General features: G+C 43.8%; 1 long non-coding RNA gene across 1 annotated transcript; it reads right to left on the bottom strand.

Annotated features, from left to right (window-relative positions):
• Positions 1-12,809: 12,809 nt before the first annotated feature.
• On the bottom strand, positions 12,810-16,107 carry LOC103629580 (uncharacterized). Its single transcript, NR_158204.1, has 3 exons — positions 15,895-16,107; positions 14,036-14,147; positions 12,810-13,065 (listed from the first exon to the last, which is right to left on the bottom strand). It is a non-coding gene; the product is annotated as an uncharacterized lncRNA (long non-coding RNA).
• Positions 16,108-16,444: the final 337 nt, after the last annotated feature.

Genomic DNA, 16,444 nt, shown 5'->3' on the forward strand with positions numbered 1-16,444 from the left:
TGAATGGTGGGGTGGTTGGGGTATTTATAGCCCCAACCACCAAACATGACCGTTGGTGGGGCTGTCTGTTCGATGGTGCACCGGACAGTCCGGTGCACACCGGACATGTCCGGTGCCCCAGCCACGTCACCAGTACCGTTGGAATCTGACAATTGGAGTTCTGACTTCTGGGCCCGCCTTGATGTCCGGTGGCGCACCGGACAGGTACTGTAGAATGTCCGGTGCACCTGCTCCCGCGTGCCTGACGACTGCGCGCTTCTGGCGCGCATTAAATGCGCCTGCAGGTGACCGTTGGCGCGAAGTAGCCGTTGCCCCGAGGTTGCACCGGACAGTCCGGTGAATTATAGCGGAGCAGCCTTCGCGAATTCCCGAGACTGGCGAGTTCCTGAGCCGCGTCTCAAATGAGCACCGGACACTGTCTGGTGTACACCGGACAGTCCGGTGAATTATAGCGCGCGGGCTCTGGAATTTTCCCGAGGGCGACGAGTTTGAGCTGAAGTCCTCTGGTGCACCGGACACTGTCCGGTGGCGCACCGGACAGTCCGGTGCGCCAGACCAGAGGAGCCCTTTTGTTGAACCCAACACTTGGTCTTTTTATTGGCTAAGTGTGAACCTTTTGCACCTGTATAACTTATACACTAGAGCAAACTAGTTAGTCCAAAGATTTGTGTTGGGCAATTCAACCACCAAAATTAATTAGGGACTAGGTGTAAGCCTAATTCCCTTTCAATCTCCCCCTTTTTGGTGATTGATGCCAACACAAACCAAAGCAAATATAAAAGTGCATAATTGAACTAGTTTGCATAATGTAAGTGCGAAGGTTGCTTGGAATTGAGCCAATATTAATACTTACAAGATATACATGGATCGTTTCTTTCATTCTTAATATTTTGGACCACGTTTGCACCACATGTTTTGTTTTTGCAAATTCTTTTGTAAATCCTTTTCAAAGTTCTTTTGCAAATAGTCAAAGGTAAATGAATAAGATTTTGTAAAGCATTTTTGAGATTTGAAATTTTCTCCCCCTGTTTCAAATGCTTTTCCTTTGACTAAACAAAACTCCCCCTAAATGAGATCCTCCTCTTAGTGTTCAAGAGGGTTTTGATATATCATTTTTGAAATACTACTTCCTCCCCCTTTTGAACACAAAGAGATACTAAATTTAAATTTTCCAATTGAAAAACATTAAATTTTAATATTATGGCGGTGGTGCAGTCCTTTTGCTTTGGGCTAATACTTTCTCCCCCTTTGGCATGAATCGCCAGAAACGGAGTCATTAGAGCCCTTGGTTGCTCTCTCCCCCAAGGATAGAGAGCGGCTCGGAGTGACGGCGAAGGATGAGTTACGGAGTGGAAGCCTTTGTCTTCGCCGAAGACTCCAATTCCCTTTCAATACACCTATGACTTGGTTTGAAATAGACTTGAAAACTCATTAGTCATACCATATGAAAGAGACATGATCAAAGGTATATTTATGAGCTATGTGTGTAAGTTTAACAAAAGAAATTGCTAGAATCAAGAATATTGAGCTCATGCCTAAGTTTGGTAAAAGATTGTTCATCAAGTGGCTTGGTAAAGATATCGGCTAATTGATCTTTAGTATTAATGTATGTGATCTCAATATCTCCCTTTTGTTGGTGATCCCTAAGAAAATGATACCGAATGGCTATGTGCTTAGTGCGGCTGTGCTCGATGGGATTGTTCGCCATTTTGATTGCACTCTCATTATCACATAGCAAAGGGACTTTGGTTAATTTGTAACCGTAATCCCGCAGGGTTTGCCTCATCCAAAGCAATTGCGCGCAACAATGACCTGCGGCAATGTACTCGGCTTCGGCGGTGGAAAGAGCGACCGAATTTTGCTTCTTTGAAGCCCAAGACACCAAGGATCTTCCCAAGAACTGGCAAGTCCCCGATGTGCTCTTCCTATTGATTTTGCACCCCGCCCAATCGGCATCCGAATAACCAATCAAATCAAATGTGGATCCCCGAGGGTACCAAAGCCCAAACTTAGGAGTATAAGCCAAATATCTCAAGATTCGTTTTACGGCCGTAAGGTGGGATTCCTTAGGGTCGGATTGGAATCTTGCACACATGCAAACGGAAAGCATAATGTCCGGTCGAGATGCACATAAATAGAGTAATGAACCTATCATCGACCGGTATACCTTTTGATCCACGGACTTACCTCCCGTGTCGAGGTCGAGATGCCCATTGGTTCCCATGGGTGTCTTGATGGGCTTGGCATCCTTCATTCCAAACTTGCTTAGGATGTCTTGAGTATACTTCGTTTGGCTAATGAAAGTGCCCTCTTGGAGTTGCTTGACTTGAAATCCTAGAAAATACTTCAACTCCCCCATCATAGACATCTCGAATTTCTGTGTCATGATCCTACTAAATTCTTCACATGTAGATTTGTTAGTAGACCCAAATATAATATCATCAACATAAATTTGGCATACAAACAAATCATTATTAAGTGTTTTGGTAAAGAGTGTAGGATCGGCTTTGACGACTTTGAAGTCATTAGCAACAAGGAAATCTTGTTTGTTGCCGACTTTGAAGTCATTAGCAATAAGGAAATCCTTGTCACCACACCATGTTCGTCTTGTTTGTTGCGGAAGACCCACTTGGTTCCTACAACATTTTGGTTAGGACGTGGAACTAAGTGCCATACCTCGTTCCTTGTGAAATTGTTGAGCTCCTCTTGCATCGCCACCACCCAATCCGCATCTTGGAGTGCTTCCTCTACCCTGTGTGGCTCAATATAGGAAACAAAAGAGTAATGCTCACAAAAATGTGCAACCCGAGATCGAGTAGTTACCCCCTTATTAATGTCGCCGAGGATGGTATCGACGGGGTGATCTCGTTGGATTGCTTGGTGGACTCTTGGGTGTGGCGGCCTTGGTTCTTCATCCTCCTTGTCTTCATCATTTGCATCTCCCCCTTGATCGTTGCTGTTATTTTGAAGTGGCTCATCTTCTTGATCTTCTTGTTCAACATCTTGAGCCTCATCCTCAATTTGAGTTGGTGGAGATGCTTGAATGGAGGAGGATGGTTGATCTTGTGCATGTGGAGGCTCTTCGAATTCCTTAGGACATACATCCCCAATGGACATGTTCCTTAGCGCTATGCATGGAGCCTGTTCTTCACCTATATCAACAAGATCAACTTGCTCTACTTGAGAGCCGTTAGTCTCATCAAACACAACGTCACAAGAGACTTCAACAAGTCCTGAGGACTTGTTAAAGACTCTATATGCCCTTGTGTTTGAGTCATATCCTAGTAAAAAGCCTTCTACAGTTTTAGGAGCAAATTTAGATTTTCTACCTCTTTTAACAAGTATAAAACATTTGCTACCAAAAACTCTAAAATATGAAATATTTGGCTTTTTACCGGTTAGGAGTTCATATGATGTCTTCTTAAGGATTTGGTGTAGATATAACCGGTTGATGGCGTAGCAGGCGGTGTTGATCGCCTCGGCCCAAAACCGATCCGAAGTCTTGTACTCATCAAGCATGGTTCTTGCCATGTCCAATAGAGTTCGATTCTTCCTCTCCACTACACCATTTTGTTGTGGCGTGTAGGGAGAAGAGAACTCATGCTTGATGCCCTCCTCCTCAAGGAAGCCTTCAATTTGTGAGTTCTTGAACTCCGTCCTGTTGTCGCTTCTAATTTTCTTGATCCTTAAGCCGAACTCATTCTGAGCCCGTCTCAAGAATCCCTTTAAGGTTTCTTGGGTTTGAGATTTTTCCTGTAAAAAGAATACCCAAGTGAAGCGAGAATAATCATCCACTATTACAAGACAATATTTACTCCCGCCGATGCTTATGTAAGCAATCGGGCCGAATAGATCCATGTGTAGGAGCTCCAGTGGCCTGTCGGTCGTCATGATGTTCTTGTGTGGATGATGGGCTCCGACTTGCTTCCCTGCCTGGCATGCGCTACAAATCCTGTCTTTCTCAAAATGAACATTTGTTAATCCTAAAATGTGTTCTCCCTTTAGAAGCTTATGAAGATTCTTCATCCCAACATGGGCTAGTCGACGGTGCCAGAGCCAACCCATGTTAGTCTTAGCAATTAAGCATGTGTCGAGTTCAGCTCTATCAAAATCTGCTAAGTATAGCTGACCCTCTAACACACCCTTAAATGCTATTGAATCATCACTTCTTCTAAAGACAGTGACACCTACATCAGTAAAGAGACAGTTGTAGCCCATTTTGCATAATTGAGATATGGAAAGCAAATTGTAGTCTAATGAATCTACAAGAAAAACATTTGAAATAGAATGGTCAGGAGATATAGCAATTTTACCAAGACCTTTGACCAAACCTTGATTTCCATCCCCGAATGTGATCGCTCTTTGGGGATCTTGGTTTTTCTCATATGAGGAGAACATCTTTTTCTCCCCTGTCATGTGGTTTGTGCACCTGCTGTCGAGTATCCAACTTGAGCCTCCGGATGCATAAACCTACAAAACAAATTTAGTTCTTGACTTTAGGTACCCAAACGGTTTTGGGTCCTTTGGCATTAGAAACAAGAACTTTGGGTACCCAAACACACGTCTTTGATCCCTTGTGTTTGCCCCCAACAAACTTGGCAACTACCTTGCCGGATTTGTTAGTCAAAACATAAGATGCATCAAAAGTCTTAAATGAAATGGCATGTTCATTTGATGCATTAGGAATTTTCTTCTTAGGCAACTTAGCACGGTTTGGTTGCCTAGAGCTAGATGTCTCACCCTTATACATAAAAGCATGATTAGGGCCAGAGTGAGACTTCCTAGAGTGAATTCTCCTAATTTTGTCCTCAGGATAACCGGCAGGGTATAAAATGTAACCCTCGTTATCCTGAGGCATGGGAGACTTGCCCTTAACAAAGTTGGACAATCTTTTAGGAGGGGCACTAAGTTTGATATTGTCTCCCCTTTGGTAGCCAATGCCATCCTTAATGCCAGGGCGTCTCCCATTATAGAGCATAGTTCTAGCAAATTTAAATTTTTCATTTTCTAAGTTATGCTCGGCAATTTTAGCATCTAGTTTTGCTATATGATCATTTTGTTGTTTAATTAAAGCCATGTGATCATGAATAGCATTGATATCTATATCTCTACATCTAGTACAAATAGAAACATGCTCAATGGTAGATGTAGATGGTTTGCAAGAATTAAGTTCAACAATCTTAGCACGTAGTATATCATTCTTATCTCTAAGATCGGAAATTGTAACTTTGCAAACATCAAAATCTTTAGCCTTAGCAATCAAGTTTTCATTTTCTAATCTAAGGCTAGCAAGAGATACATTCAATTCTTCAATCTTAGCAAGTAAATTATCATTATTATTTCTAAGATTGGGAATTGAGACATTACAAACATGTGAATCAACCTTAGCATTTAAACTAGCATTTTCATTTCTAAGGTTGTCAATCATCTCATGGCAAGTGCTTAGCTCACTAGATAGTTTTTGACATTTTTCTACTTCTAGAGCATAAGCATTTTTAACCTTAACATGTTTCTTGTTTTCTTTAATTAGAAAATCCTCTTGGGAATCCAAAAGGTCATCCTTTTCATGAATAGCACTAATCAATTCATTTAATTTTTCTTTTTGCTCCATGTTAAGATTGGCAAAGAGGACACACAAATTATCCTCCTCATCACTAGCATTATCATCACTAGAAGACTCATATTTGGTGGAGGAGTTAGATTTAACCTTCTTCCGTTTGCCGTCCTTTGCCATGAGGCACTTGTGGCCGACGTTGGGGAAGAGGAGTCCCTTGGTGACGGCGATGTTGGCGGCGTCCTCGTCGTCGGAGGAGTCGCTTGAGCTTTCGTCGGAGTCCCACTCCCGACAAACATGGGCATCGCCGCCCTTCTTTTTGTAGTACCTCTTCTTCTCTTTTCTTCTCCCCTTCTTGTCGTCGCCCCTGTCACTATCACTTGATAATGGACATTTAGCTATAAAGTGACCGGGCTTACCACACTTGTAGCAAACTGTCACACCCGGTTTCAGAAGGCAAACCGAATGCGAACTATGTACGTGCCAGGATCAGTTATTCACGTGCACAGCGATTACATAAATGACTCATCATAGCACAATGCTTCGAATTACAATAAAGAGTAAGTAATAATATTACAGACTAGAGCCATTTACATAATATAAATCAAAGTACACAGAATCGAAACGTAGCAAACGTAAACAACCCACCACAGGCAGCTGACTGGGGGAGGTCGCTAGCCTAATCCCCGGACTCGTTGAAGTCTTGGAACTCCTGGAGATTCGCCTCGACACCTTCTTTACCTGAGCATAGATTGCACCAAAGGCAACCTGGTGTTTTGTGAAAGCAAGGGTGAGTACACGTCAACGTACTCAGCAAATGTCCCGTTTGGCTGTAGTGGACTAGCTTTATGTGGGGTTAAGGTCAAAGCAGTTGCTTTTAGTTGGTCAAGTATTTATTATTAGTGGAAGCCAAGTTTTAGCAATAACCAACCCATGAATCATTTCCTCATCGAGGAACATCATTATTATCATCGAACCAAAACCATAAATAGAACCATTGTATCTAAGATCATCTGTATCTCTAATCAAAGAGGATCCCAAGGCCGCTCATAACCGTGAGCACGGCTGATATATCAGTTTCTAACCCTCTGCAGAGGTCGCACACTTTACCCATGAGCCGTGATTCCCGTCTTGCCCGGGGATCATGACTCCCCATTGATCACTTCCTAGGTGGTCCGGTAGGGTATCACTACATAGCCTTTACAAAGATTCCCTAGAGGTCATAGCCGCCCGTTAGGTTTCTCCAGTTTGATAAACACAGTACCTCTCCCCGCAGGAGAGTGACTAATAAAAGCAAAACGAAAGAACCTCAGCACTCAGCCTCGGCAGAGCAAGCACTGTGCCTGGACCCCATTGACGGCACGACGGCGAAGCAACTACACCTCTAGTTCCTCTAATTAATTAGCTAAGGGCATCCCATTTCACCCTCATGGTTGCACTGTTATCCCGGGTGGTCTCTCAACGAACAGGTCCTTACGGAGAGGTACTCGAGAAACAGCCCGAGTCCCCTTAAATGCCACAAGTATATCATCATATCCAGAATAAAATCATAGTATCATCATTGTATCTCATCATGTTCATTGATTAAAGTAAAGCGCTAGCATGTAGCTAACCATTGTAACCCAAAAGGTAAATCAAGGACAAGGTAATTAGAAAGCTAGTAAATCCTTAGGTTGTTCATAGTATGCGGGACAGTGTATTATAAAGTAAATGGGACATAATGGGTCAGAGGACACTTGCCTTCACCAAACAGATGCTCAGAGTCTTCAACTTTGTAGGACTTGAAGAGCTTGCTCACTTGGTCACCAATGTTTGACCGTCGATTCCGCGAAGCTCGGAAACGAATCGCGATCTATTCGCGACGCATAGCGAATACAAACAAGAACAAACAAACAAACATATATATATATACGCATAAGAACATTACACCATACAAGATAAAATATAATAAAACATGCAATACGAAAAGGAACGGGTTACTACGGTCACGCGAGGAAAAAGAAACGCGACAGTCGAAGCTACGGTCGAGAAGTTATCGCGTTTACGCTAAACGAATATAAAATAGGACATTTAATTCGGTGTTATCGAATATAAATTATAACTACTATTTAATTAGAGCGAGAGATTCTAGGCGAGACGAATTTACAATGCGCGAAACAGTACAACAGCGTGTAGACGACGCGCAGACAAGCGCGACAAAGCACACGAACGCCGCACGAGACAGTGCGCGCGATGAGCGCGAACGACGCGCGAACCGGCACGTCACCACATGTGGAATAACACGCGCGATAGGCGAGAGACTAAATAGGTGACGCGTTTATACTAAACAAGTATTAATAAGAATATTTAATTTGATATAATTATATTAATTAGCATTTATGAAATATAGATTAAAGCTACTTAGTTTTGACTAACTTACTGTTTTTATTGTGGATGATTAAATAAATAAATAATTAATTGACATGAGTGATTATAAGCGAATAGTTTAATCTCGCGCGCGGACAACGCGCGATACACGCGAACGGCGCGGCAAGGCGCGCGACACACGCGAATGGCGCGCGGCAACACGTGCGAACAATACGCGCGACACTCGCGAGTGATGTGCGACAAAGCGGACAAACAACGCGCGACGACACGCGCGGCAGCGCGCGAAACGGCATGCGGCAACACGTGAAACAACATGGCGCGTGAACGACACGCATGACACGCGCGAAGCAACGCACGTGACACTCAAGAATAACATACTGATGCCATGTTTATACTAAGAATCTATTAATTTAAAATGGTTGAGTTGACATTAATCATATTAATATGTATTTAAAAAACATAAATTAAAACTATACATTAGGTTTAATTGGAAGGTCATTTTGAATAACTACCGAACGAACAATTAATTAATTAGTTAAATAAACATGTGTCATGACCAAATAGTACTTTCAACGAGTATACAATATTATTGCGAAGTTGACACAACTAAAACGAGTCGAAATGAGTTTACGATGCAAAAGATATTGAATACTTAATCAGCCACAGTTTACGACGATCTGACGCAATTCTATTGGCTGATGGCTTACCACACGGAGAGCCACACAAAGAAAAGCCACAAAGCATCCTGGGATCTAGCTAGATCGTGGTGCACTAAGAGATTGAAACGTGGCCATGAATCATGGGAATAGACTAACGGTTCCCTTTTCTGGCTTCTTCAACCCACGAACACATATTTTCCTCTCTCCTACACCTTTGACGGAACGAGTGATTGCAAAGCACGGGGGTCGCATGGGAGGCAGGGCACGGCTGGGTGGGCTCGCCGGCGAGCGGGGCTTACGGTGGCGATTGGGCGCGCAGGGGCTCTGCCCTGGCCGTTGTGCCTGGCAGCAGGCCGGCTGTGCCGTCGTGCCGAGGCTGGCGGTTCGGTCAGCCATGGCCGCGAAGGGCGTTGTAGGGAGGGGTTGCGAGGGTAGACGCACGACCACACAACAGAGAGAGCGAGGACGGCTCAGCCGACTTCGCCGGGGAAGCGCGAATGACGATGGATCGCCATTGCCACAGCTCGGACGAGGCAAAGAAAACAAAAGAGATGGCCACGCTCTGTACTTCTCACCTTGCGACGAACTCGATGAGGGAGAATCACGGGCGTAGCCTTCTCCGGGCATGGCAACGCGTAGCTTGGCGGCGAGCGCGACTCCAGGACTGCTATGCAGTTGAACTGCAGGGGGCTTGAAGACCGAGCAACGTGGGCGGGCCATGGTGGAGTGGGGGCCAGTTTCCTTGGCGTTCGGATGCACGGGGCTGAGGCAGTTGTGAAGGGGGAAGCGAGGAGATGATATGGGGGCCCGCTGCGCAAACAACGACTGGGCGAGGGGAGGCTCACGCGGCTCGAGCAGCCACGCGTGCGTCCACGTGCAACAGGGTGCGCCGGGCTGAGGGAAAAAGGTGAGGAGAGGAAATTTGTTTTCCCTTTTTTTATTCTTTTTCTTTGTTTTTTTATAGGTATAGATATATGTATATATATGAACATATTTATTTATTATTTGATCATCCAAAATTAATATTTTTTCTGAACGGGAACACCCTAAGTCTATTGTAGCAAACAAGAAGTTGTGCCTCGGCATGAGAAACACACATGTAATCAAAATAGTACCTATATATTCCAGATAACTATCCCTTATTTAGAAAAAAGAAAAGAAAAGCAAGGAAAAGAGAGGGTAACACCTGAATATGGTGGGTATTAGAAAAGAAATTTTATACCCTAATTTCAGGGTGTTACAAATCTAACCCCCTTAACAGGAATCTCGCCCCCGAGATTCAAGAAGAGGTTAGCAAGAACGACTAGGTTGGTTCTTAGGTTGTCCACGACTTTCTTGAGCTGACTTTGACTCTGTAAGCTTAACTTGAGGACTAGTTTGCTTTGACTTTCAGATGCTTGAGACCGATCGATGCAATTCTTGAGGATCTCTTGGACCTGTGGGTTAGGACCCACACATGCTTTCGCTGCACCACTCTGATCTTATTGGTTGAGATTGAACACATTGTCTTCATTGGGGTTATCGGCTAACCCCCTTAATAGGAGTGTTGATATGCACTTGGTGAAGATGCTGCCGACTCTGATCTTGACTGATTTGGAGGAGCTAGAGGTTGCCAAATGGACAGGTGCAAAAGGAAAGAATAACGAGAAAAGGTAAGTAAAGACGGATTAGAGAGAGCAGGGGAGAACCCAACTACTTAACTCTATGGCACTCACCTAGTAAACTGATGCCATTGCGGACCAAAGGCCACAACACAGCAACACTCATTTCAAAGAAGCAAATCAGCCATAGCACAAAGACAAACATCACGAGCACACATCAACAACATCTTGTTGCTATACGTTCCTTTTAAGTCATGGTGGATCTTTCTTAAAAAGGGAGATAACTACTCTCTAGGGTTTTTCAAAGGAGGAGGAGAAGAATAAGACATGCTGGATAGGGACACGAGCACAATAAAGGATGGAGTTTAAGCAAGGATTGTAATCGACAAGGGAGAAAATGCAACCAAGGGCAGGGTAGGTAAACACCATTCTCAAATCGTGATGGGAAAGATGCTAATTTGAAAGGTAGGCATAAGAAAAGCATCATGGAAGGATCCAGTGATTACAAAGGTACAGGAGGTAACAGGCGAAAGCACATCAAAAGATCGAGTTAAGACAAGACTTGCCACGCGACAGAGGAAAAAGGGGACGAACCAGAGCGGGGAGGGGGTAAGACAACACTCTTTAAATGAAATGGGAGAGGCAGCTTTAAAATGCAGGTACAAGATAAGCATCAAGGTAAAGATCGAGTGACAAGGGTTAAGGTGATAACAGACAAACACACAGCAGGGTGTGTATTTGAGGAAAAACTTGCAAGGTGTCAAAGAAGGGGGGGCAATCAGTGGTGAAGTAGGTGAGGCATTATCCCCGAACAGGGATGGAAAAGAGGAGGCTTTAAAGGGTAGGTTCAAAGTAAGCGTGAAGGTAAAGATATAGATATTGCAAGGGTTAAAGGTGACAACGGATAAGAATGTAAGAGAGGAGGTAAATGGTCATAAGAACAAAGAATATAAGTGCCCTAAAGGATGGAGTTAAGACAGGGCCTGCAAATGAAAAAGATGGGCCAGACAAGTAAATTGCCACTCCCAAATTGCGGTGGAAGAGATGAGATTTTTAAAGATCAAGAATAAAGATGAGTATCAAGGCAAGATCGATGGGTGGCAAGGTGATGGTGATAGCAAATAAAAACACCGCAAAGGATGGTATTAACACAAAATTTGTAAGGCGACAAGAAGTGAGAAGAAATCAAGGGAGAGATAGGTAACTCGTAACTCTCAAACTTTCTCAAAATAAAGGAGAGGCTTTAAAGGATAAGTTTAAGGTAAGCATTTAGGTAGATGACATAAATATCGTAAGGGTCAAAGGCAATAACAGACAAGAGTATAGGAGAAAAGGTGAAGGCATAGAAGAGCTAGTGGTATAAGTACAATAAAGAATGGAGGTATGTCAAGGCTTACACGCGGTAAAGAATAGGACATTGCCAAGGATGAGATAAGTAAAACATCGTTCTCAAATTGGGATAGGAGATTGGAGATTTTAGATAACAAAAATAATGTAATCACCAAGGTAACATTGAGAGATGGGATAGGTGGATGCAGTAACAAACAAAAGCACAGCAAAGGACGAAGTTACAAACTCGCAAGCCAAAGAAGAGGATGTGACCAAGGTAAAGATAGGTAAAGTATAGCTCTCAGAACAAGACGGGAGAGAGGTGATTTTAAAGGCAGGTATGAGACAAACATCAAGTAAGATATAGAGGTGTCAAAGGTAAAGGTGATAATAATGAAAAGCACAAGGATAGAGTTCAGGCAAGACTCGCTAGGTGGCGAAGTGGAGAAAACAGTCAAGGGTAAGATAGGTAAAGTTGCAACAAAATGGTTGAAGTAAAGAAAATTAATTACCAAGTGGAGTTACAAGGAGACAACAAGATTACCAAGGATATGCAAAATAAAATGACCGCTCATGGATCATGAAGAAACAAAGGTGGTCAAGGGCATATTAACTAAAATGTCTTAAACCGACATTGGGATATAAAGGTAAGCATATATAAAAATATGAGTATGCAAGATTCCAATGGTACGAGCATACCAAGACCAAGAGAGTACAAATTGCCAAAAAGATAGCGACTTAACAATAGAATAGGAAAGGGTTTCAAAAGACAGTAAGATCATGGACATATAAACTGAAATGTTTAAATAGACAGCATGGTTTTTTTTATTAGAGGTAGGCATTGAAACATGAGTATTGAATAGTCTAGGAGCACGAGCATGTCAATACCCAAGGAATAGAGATGGTCAAATGGTAGCAATTTAATAATGGATGAGGAAAGAGTCCCAAAAGACTAAAGGCTATGGTCAGGGGGCATCTACAAAGATGTCGCAAGCACAAGATGAGATCAAATCTAATAGATTGAGAGAAGTATAGACCATACTAGAATAAAATACTTTTTGGCAAGAGGGCATATAGGAGCACAACATAGAATTAGTCGAGGTGACTAATATTTTGAAGCAGAATCAAGGATGAGATGAGGTAATAATCAATAAGTCCTTAAAACGGCCAATGCTACTCTAGGTCAGCGGTCCTATAGTCAGCACGGCTTTGATACCACTTATGTCACACCCGGTTTCAGAAGGCAAACCGAATGCGAACTATGTACGTGCCAGGATCAGTTATTCACGTACACAGCGATTACATAAATAACTCATCATAGCACAATGCTTCTAATTACAATAAAGAGTAAGTAATAATATTACAGACTAGAGCCATTTACATAATATAAATCAAAGTACACAGAATCGAAACGTAGCAAACGTAAACAACCCACCACAGGCAGCTGACTGGGGGAGGTCGCTAGCCTAATCCTCGGACTCGTCGAAGTCTTGGAACTCCTGGAGATTCGCCTCGACACCTTCTTTACCTGAGCATAGATTGCACCAAAGGCAACCTGGTGTTTTGTGAAAGCAAGGGTGAGTACACATCAACGTACTCAGCAAATGTCCCGTTTGGCTGTAGTGGACTAGCTTTATGTGGGGTTAAGATCAAAGCAGTTGCTTTTAGTTGGTCAAGTATTTATTATTAGTGGAAGCCAAGTTTTAGCAATAACCAACCCATGAATCATTTCCTCATCGAGGAACATCATTATTATCATCGAACCAAAACCATAAATAGAACCATTGTATCTAAGATCATCCGTATCTCTAATCAAAGAGGATCCCAAGGCCGCTCATAACCGTGAGCACGACTGATATATCAGTTTCTAACCCTTTGCAGAGGTCGCACACTTTACCCATGAGCCGTGATTCCCGTCTTGCCCGGGGATCATGACTCCCCATTGATCACTTCCTAGGTGGTCCGGCAGGGTATCACTACATAGCCTTTACAAAGATTCCCTAGAGGTCATAGCCGCCCGTTAGGTTTCTCCAGTTTGATAAACACAGTACCTCTCCCCGCAGGAGAGTGACTAATAAAAGCAAAACGAAAGAACCTCGGCACTCAGCCTCGGCAGAGCAAGCACTGTGCCTGGACCCCATTGACGGCACGACGGCGAAGCAACTACACCTCTAGTTCCTCTAATTAATTAGCTAAGGGCATCCCATTTCACCCTCATGGTTGCACTGTTATCCCGGGTGGTCTCTCAACGAACAGGTCCTTACGAAGAGGTACTCGAGAAACAGCCCGAGTCCCCTTAAATGCCACAAGTATATCATCATATCCAGAATAAAATCATAGTATCATCATTGTATCTCATCATGTTCATTGATTAAAGTAAAGCGCTAGCATGTAGCTAACCATAGTAACCCAAAAGGTAAATCAAGGACAAGGTAATTAGAGCTAGTAAATCCTTAGGTTGTTCATAGTATGCGGGACAGTGTATTATAAAGTAAATGGGACATAATGGGTCAGAGGACACTTGCCTTCACCAAACAGATGCTCAGAGTCTTCAACTTTGTAGGACTTGAAGAGCTTGCTCACTTGGTCACCAATGTTTGACCGTCGATTCCTCGAAGCTCGGAAACGAATCGCGATCTATTCGCGACGCATAGCGAATACAAACAAGAACAAACAAACAAACATATATATATACGCATAAGAACATTACACCATACAAGATAAAATGTAATAAAACATGCAATACGAAAAGGAACGCGTTACTACGGTCACGCGAGGAAAAAGAAACGCGACAGTCGAAGCTACGGTCGAGAAGTTATCGCGTTTACGCTAAACGAATATAAAATAGGACATTTAATTCGGTGTTATCAAATATAAATTATAACTACTATTTAATTAGAGCGAGAGATTCTAGGCGAGACGAATTTACAATGCGCGAAACAGTACAGCAGCGTGTAGACGACGCGCAGACAAGCGCGACAAAGCACACGAACGCCCCACGAGACAGTGCGCGCGATGAGCGCGAACGACGCGCGAACCGGCACGTCACCACATGTGGAATAACACGCGCGATAGGCGAGAGACTAAATAGGTGACGCGTTTATACTAAACAAGTATTAATAAGAATATTTAATTTGATATAATTATATTAATTAGCATTTATGAAATATAGATTAAAGCTACTTAGTTTTGACTAACTTACTGTTTTTATTGTGGATGATTAAATAAATAAATAATTAACTGACATGAGTGATTATAAGCGAATAGTTTAATCTCGCGCGCGGACAACGCGCGATACATGCGAACGGCGCGGCAAGGCGCGCGACACACGCGAATGGCGCGCGGCAACACGTGCGAACAATACGCGCGACACTCGCGAGTGATGTGCGACGAAGCGGACAAACAACGCGCGACGACACGCGCGGCAGCGCGCGAAACGACATGCGGCAACACGTGAAACAACATGGCGCGTGAACGACACGCATGACACGCGCGAAGCAACGCACGTGACACTCAAGAATAACATACTGATGCCATGTTTATACTAAGAATCTATTAATTTAAAATGGTTGAGTTGACATTAATCATATTAATATGTATTTAAAAAACATAAATTAAAACTATACATTAGGTTTAATTGGAAGGTCATTTTTAATAACTACCGAACGAACAATTAATTAATTAGTTAAATAAACATGTGTCATGACCAAATAGTACTTTCAACGAGTATACAATATTATTGCGAAGTTGACACAACTAAAACGAGTCGAAATGAGTTTACGATGCAAAAGATATTGAATACTTAATCAGCCACAGTTTACGACGATCTGACGCAATTCTATTGGCTGATGGCTTACCACACGGAGAGCCACACAAAGAAAAGCCACAAAGCATCCTGGGATCTAGCTAGATCGTGGTGCACTAGGAGATTGAAACGTGGCCATGAATCATGGGAATAGACTAACGGTTCCCTTTTCTGGCTTCTTCAACCCACGAACACATATTTTCCTCTCTCCTACACCTTTGACGGAACGAGTGATTGCAAAGCACGGGGGTCGCATGGGAGGCAGGGCACGGCTGGGTGGGCTCGCCGGCGAGCGGGGCTTACGGTGGCGATTGGGCGCGCAGGGGCTCTGCCCTGGCCGTTGTGCCTGGCAGCAGGCCGGCTGTGCCGTCGTGCCGAGGCTGGCGGTTCGGTCAGCCATGGCCGCGAAGGGCGTTGTAGGGAGGGGTTGCGAGGGTAGACGCACGACCACACAACAGAGAGAGCGAGGACGGCTCAGCCGACTTCGCCGGGGAAGCGCGAATGACGATGGATCGCCATTGCCACAGCTCGGACGAGGCAAAGAAAACAAAAGAGATGGCCACGCTCTGTACTTCTCACCTTGCGACGAACTCGATGAGGGAGAATCACGGGCGTAGCCTTCTCCGGGCATGGCAACGCGTAGCTTGGCGGCGAGCGCGACTCCAGGACTGCTATGCAGTTGAACTGCAGGGGGCTTGAAGACCGAGCAACGTGGGCGGGCCATGGTGGAGTGGGGGCCAGTTTCCTTGGCGTTCGGATGCACGGGGCTGAGGCAGTTGTGAAGGGGGAAGCGAGGAGATGATATGGGGGCCCGCTGCGCAAACAACGACTGGGCGAGGGGAGGCTCACGCGGCTCGAGCAGCCACGCGTGCGTCCACGTGCAACAGGGTGCGCCGAGCTGAGGGAAAAAGGTGAGGAGAGGAAATTTGTTTTCCCTTTTTTTATTCTTTTTCTTTGTTTTTTTATAGGTATAGATATTTGTATATATATGAACATATTTATTTATTATTTGATCATCCAAAATTAATATTTTTTCTGAACGGGAACACCCTAAGTCTATTGTAGCAAACAAGAAGTTGTGCCTCGGCATGAGAAACACACATGTAATCAAAATAGTACCTATATATTC

The sequence above is a fragment of the Zea mays genome, chromosome 6 (genome assembly GCF_902167145.1).
Source record: "Zea mays cultivar B73 chromosome 6, Zm-B73-REFERENCE-NAM-5.0, whole genome shotgun sequence".
Taxonomy (NCBI): Eukaryota; Viridiplantae; Streptophyta; class Magnoliopsida; order Poales; family Poaceae; genus Zea; species Zea mays.